At 33.1% G+C, this 6180-nt stretch overlaps 1 protein-coding gene across 1 annotated transcript in view; it reads right to left on the reverse strand.

Annotated features, from left to right (window-relative positions):
• LOC134843547 (uncharacterized) overlaps positions 1–2641 on the reverse strand; it is a 39770-nt gene extending 37129 nt beyond the window's left edge. The window contains exon 1 of the mRNA XM_063859657.1: positions 2424–2641. The gene's annotated coding sequence lies outside the window, so the exon portion shown is untranslated. The remainder of the gene's footprint in view (positions 1–2423) is intronic.
• Positions 2642–6180: the final 3539 nt, after the last annotated feature.

Below are 6180 nucleotides of genomic sequence, written 5' to 3' on the forward strand. Positions count from 1 at the left end.
GCTGTTTGAAAGTTTCCCAAGAAACCTTACTGTCGCGAAAAATTTGTTTGAAAATTTGGATTTTTAGTCTGTTTCAAGCAAATAAAGCCAGCGAACAAGCCTCTAATAGGTTTTTAGTAGTATAATTCTTTCGATTCAAATTAGCATGAACAAAATGAACAATAGTAACTATCAACAATAGTTACTATGAACAACCATCAGAGCGGTTTGAACAATAGTACTATCAACAATAGTCACTATGAACAACCACCATCAGAACAGTTTAGAGTAAAAAATTACAACGGTTTGAAGCATCATATTAGAGTTCTTTTGGTCGTGATTCGAATGATATAAAAAATTGCAAAAACTCTTTCAGTCACGATGAAGACTGAAATGAAACTTTTAGTGCTTAGTCTCTTTCGGTCGTGATTCGAATAATATAAAAAATCTTTTTCAAAAACTTCTTTTAGTCACGGAGAAGACTGTAATCAAGTATAATCTTACAACGGTTTGAAGTATCATATTACAACGATTTGAAGTATCATATTAGCAATAGTTACAATGAACAAAAGTAACTACTAACAATAGTTACTATGAACAACCATCACAAATATCAATAGTAACTATGAACAACCATCAGAACGGTTTGAAAAGTAGTAACTATCAACAATAGTTACTATAAATAACCATCAAAACGGTTTGAAGGATCATATTAACAATAGTAACTATGAACAACCATCAGAACGGTTTAAAGTATAATATTACAACGTTCTGAAATATCATATTACAGCTCTTTGGGTCATGATTCGAATGACATTAAAAAAATTTAAAAAAATTCGTTCAGTCACGAAGAAGACTGGAATGAAACTAAACTTTGAGTGCTTTTTCTCGTTCGGTCGTGATTCGAATGACAAAAAATTTCAAAAAATTCTTTCAGTCACGAAAAATACTGGAGTTAAGTATAATATTACAACGGTTTGATGTATAATTTTACAACGGTTAAAGTATAATATTACAACAGTTTGAAGTATCGTATTAATTTTTTTTACATTGAATAATAGTAACTATCAACAATAGTTACTATGAACAACCATCAGAACGGTTTAAAGTATAAATTTGCAACGGTTTGACCACTCAGCCACTGACGCTTAGCTGCTCACAAACAGTAGCCACAAAAAAGCAGCGAACAGATGCTATGAAATTTCCAATTCTACAGATCGTGATTACAAAAATCAACATTTTTAATGAACACTTTATTTGCGATTAATGGGGCAAAATGCCCATTTTTGAATTCATTCTTACCAAAATTGGTGCAGGAAAATCTTATTATCAAAAATGCTGCAACTTAAGTTGATACGGCCATGCTTATTCTGTGCATTCATATTTACTAGCGTGTAGCGCACCTCCGGTGCTTCTTATTTTTGACAAATCATAAAAAAAACGAAAATATTGGAAATAAGATCTGAGTTATTTGAATGTACTCCGGCAGCACGCAATTACAGGGTCGGTAATTTCAATTTTTGTAATGTTTTATTATCAAGCTTTTCTTTCAAATTTTAAAAAACCATAAAATTGAAAAACCTAAGAAAATGTCACATCTCAGAAACTGAAAGCTATTGAGCAGTCTTGAGAGACTGCTATTTGCAGCTCTTGAGAGTAATTTGCAGCTCTTAAGAGTAACCTCACAATATCCACTCTTGAGAGCTATTTGCAGCTCTTGAGAGTAACCTCACAATATCCAACTACAGCGTTGGAAATTTCAAATTTTGAGAAACTTCAAATTTAAGTTTTCTCAATCTTTTTTTTTTTTGAAAAACCATAAAAAACGTCATATCGCGAAAAGTACGAAGATTTGAACAGTTCAACTGGGAGGTAAGATTCGCAACTTCTGAGAGTACTATGACAGCCCCCCAACTACAGGGTTAGGAATTTCAAACTTTGAACAAAAATTTCAAATTTAAATAATCTGAAAATTTTTTGAAAAAATCACCAAAGACTTCGTATCTGAAAACTACAAAGATTTGAGCAGTCATATTTGCAGGCAAGGTTCGCAACCCCTAAGAATACTCTGAGAACCCCCAACTACAGGGTTGAGAATTTTAATTTTTGAAAATTAAATTGGATACTGTATCAAGGCTGCATTGAGATGTCAACATTTTCAGTTCCAAATAGCAAAAAATTTGCCTAAGTCAATAGTGAAACGCCTGCAGGAGCTTTAGAAAAAATCCTTTAAATTGTTGGTTCTTACAATATACGATATTCGCTCTTAGTTTAAATACTAAGTTGTTGGAAATACTTGAAGGCTTTAGGTACAAATATTTGTTGGTAGCTAGCGAAACCTTTAATAGCTTGCCGCAGAAATTTTCCTCGAAGAATTCCAATCGGTCGAAAAAAGCATCGCCCTGACCAGGAAACGGATTAAAACCAAGCAACAATTCGCTTACCTGAATGGTCGTTTTCGATCAAAGAAATTCTGACGAACTTATTAGTTTTAATCAAAAAGGACTTATAACAACAAGTTACTTTAGTTTTATGCGCTTTGTTGCGTTATCAGTCTTCATATGAGCACATTAATATGGTAATTGTAATTTCGTCAATTTTTAAAGCGCATCTTGGACACATTAAAGAGCTGCTCATATATCGTCTTTACTCCCTCTTGAAGTTAAGAGACGAGCTTTTACATGTGAAGTTCAGAGTACAATGTGTTCACAACTGCTTGAACGAACACCTTGATGAATAATCTAACTATATATTGCTGTATTCGATTTGACTCTTATTCCATTCAAAATCTGATTGGCTAAGGCAACTCTTAGTTGTCAGGAGCACCTACCTGCGAGACAAATCGAGTTCTCGTACCCCAAACTCATCTTATGCTAGTAACCATGTCAAACTTTTGTCCGTCTGTTTGTAGGAACCCTCACAAAATTTGAGCACCATCAAATTGATTACTCAAGTTAAAGGAAATATACCCTTTTTAGGAGCTCCAAATTTCAAAAAAAAAATGAATGCAAAAAAATTGTTGCATTCTGCATTAAACTATTTGAGCATCTTGTCGATTTTAATCTTCAGGAGAATTATATAGCTCTGTTTATGACATGATTTTCGTCAGAACTGATCAAAGCTCGGGGACTCCTCTCCATTCAATGAACAAAAAGATCTTCTATTCCGAAAACGAGCAGTGATTTTGCCTATCTGAACCGTGATTTCAGACGCATTTGTAAAATTGGTCAATTATCGAAAAATCATTACTTGTGACTTAAAAATTGTTCACTAAATTAATACAACTCTCAACAACAATTTTTTAATACTTCGCAAGTTTTTTTTGCTATAAATATATGGAACAGTATTTAAGCCAATAGCTGGCTTTGATCAGTTTAAAATAGTTTCTGAGATGGATTAATTCTCCGCCTATACCTACAGAAGCTGAAATTTAGAGAGCATTAAATATTCCAAATTATCTGAATTCCAAATTACTTCTCAAAAAGCTGAAATTTTTTAAACTTTAAGCTTCAGGAAATGCATTTCTTTGTGGTCGTTCAGAGAAATTTGGTGAAAAGTGGTCACTTGTGAAGAAATCAGGTCACTTCTTCAAAAGTTGGGAAAAAAATTATTTCTCTGATTATCTTCAAAACTTGAACTAAAGCTGTGAAACCGATGATTATTTGTGTACCTTATTTTGCGTGGAAAACAAAAATAAAACCTAAAACACATCCGAATACAAATTTCCGCCACATGTTTTATATGGTCGGAACAATAAGAATGAGCGGTTGCTGTGCTCTCAATTATTTTTGAAAAACTTAAGAAAAACATTTTGTAATACATTATTCAGAATACGCAAGCTAAATGCTGACAGGATCTCCCCTATGGTATCAACTTAAGAATCTCCACCCCTATAAATAAATACAGTAAATTAGCACCAAACTTTCTATTGAGAATTCTAATTTTGCTGCATTCTGATTGGTCGAAAAATCGACCATTTTGATCTACTTAACAATTCCCCCCCTTTTTGAAAGGGGTGGAGATTGTTAAGTAGATCCTGCCGACATTTTTCTAATGAAATGCTTTCAATTCATTTAAGTTAACTGGAATTATAATCTTGAAAAAACAGGTGAGCATTATTGCCGACAGTTTTAGTCGAAAAATGGTTTAATAAAAAACTACTTTGTTTGATAAAATTTTTTGACAAAATACTTAGCGTTCAACGCTTAATTATTAACGTTGAAATAAGCGATGTAGATAGTCACGAATTCGAAAAATTAAAAAATATTCACTTGTTACCGCAAATATATTGGAAAAACACTTTTAATGGATGTACAGTGGGATAAAGAGATCGTTGAGCAAAAACAACGCACGTACTGCATGCATTCGAAATTACATGGTAAAATATGTGAAAAAAATTCTATGCGGGAAAAATTCTAGTACCTCGTTACAACACGCTTGATATTGTTAATGACGGGGAAGCGTAAACTTCCGGTTAAAGAATTTTTTACAGCTTACACTCCTTTCTTTAACAGCAAAAAAAGCTTAGTGTAGTTATTTCTGGAACTCGTACGCCTCATTCCTCTTAAATTGGACTAAAAAGCAGATTTTTTTTCTAGCGAACCCTTTTTTCAACCAATCGATTCACGACTGAAAGGAGTGGAATATGTTATATGACTCGCTTCATATGTTTTTGTGGTACCTAATTTTGCATGAAAAAAGTAAGAAAAATAAAACAAGCCCGAATATACAGTTCCTTCCCACTTCGTGATCGGAAAAGTGACTTGAATCGATGAATCAGCATTATTTGATCGTATCAACTTCAAAATAAAAATAGTTCGACTGCGAATCAAACAGCGGCATTAGGTTTCCAAATTCAGCCGTTATTTCTTCAGGTTGCCATACTATCATTTCTTGAATACTCTTTATGATAAAAAAGGAAGCAAGAATGCAAATTCCGCAGCTATAGTCTAAGTTTTTGTTATACAGTTGTAGTAGAAAAATTTATTTCGCAGAATAACACAAGCTCAGCCTTCACCAGCCCGGCTAGTCGATTACCAGACTTCACAATTCAATAGTTTTTCCCGAACTTTCTTTGAATTTAGTTTAGATGCAAATAGGCTGACAAGCTATACCCTAATTCAATAACCAGCTGAAGAGCAAAACTTTATAAAAACGCAGATGCTTCTTAATTTGACTAAGAGGCTTTCAACGTTAACTTAGTTGTCGTTGTTTAGCAACTATACCGGCAAGCAGTTCATCTGAAGTTAGAAATTTGCGATGTACCATGCAACACTAGACTTAGCTTGCGTTTAATTTTCGCTACGACAAGGCAAAACCTTGATACGTAAATAATCGATCACTCAAATGTCAATTTTAAGTGACAGCAATGGCTGTACAGACTGATTAAGCAGGCATAATACGTTTTAAGTTGGATATTCACTACAAAGGTGAAGCCGAGCTTTGCACCACTTGCCATACAAAACAATTGGGAAAACAATATAGGCCGAAACCTATTAAGCCGAAAAAATTTCAAAACAAAATTTTTTTTTTTTTTTCACAAATCGAGTTGGTAAAATCACCACTAACATAAACATAGCCAATCGAAGATTGGAAAAGATTAAAGAACGCAAGTAAACATAAAAAATACTTAGTTGAAAAAATCTCAACTTTCGAAAAAATAGATGTCCTTTAAGCTCTATAAAATTAAAGAACGATTTATGATCTGCTCTTTTTTGATAACATTAACCCAACTTGAGAAAACTGGATCAACAGGTAAAGTTTTTATGCCGCTGGAAATCTAAAAACAAAATTCGCCATTTGCACGTTCGTATTTGGAGAGTCCTATTTACAATTGATGAATTTCAATTGAACTCAAAAAGTGCATTTATACCTAAGTGCACCAATACTTTAAGACTTTTCCTGAAAAAAAAAAATTAGCAAGACCTTTATAAGAGACTTCACTACGTTCATTACTCTTAAAAAAGCAAATTTCGAATAAGACAGATATTTGAAATGTAACATGCATAAAATATAACTGTTGTAGTAAAATTATTGCTAACAGAGGTTTCAAGGAAATGCGTCCAGTGAAAAAGTTATTTAAGGAAAAAAGTCTAGTACACGGTTGCGCATGTGTAATCAACATACCAAAGTTAGAAGATCTAAACAACGTGAAGAAAAATTGCGAGAAGCGATAGATTGTCAGGTGATTAAATAATCGTG

The sequence above is a fragment of the Symsagittifera roscoffensis genome, chromosome 4, assembly GCF_963678635.1.
Source record: "Symsagittifera roscoffensis chromosome 4, txSymRosc1.1, whole genome shotgun sequence".
Classification (NCBI taxonomy): Eukaryota; Metazoa; Xenacoelomorpha; order Acoela; family Convolutidae; genus Symsagittifera; species Symsagittifera roscoffensis.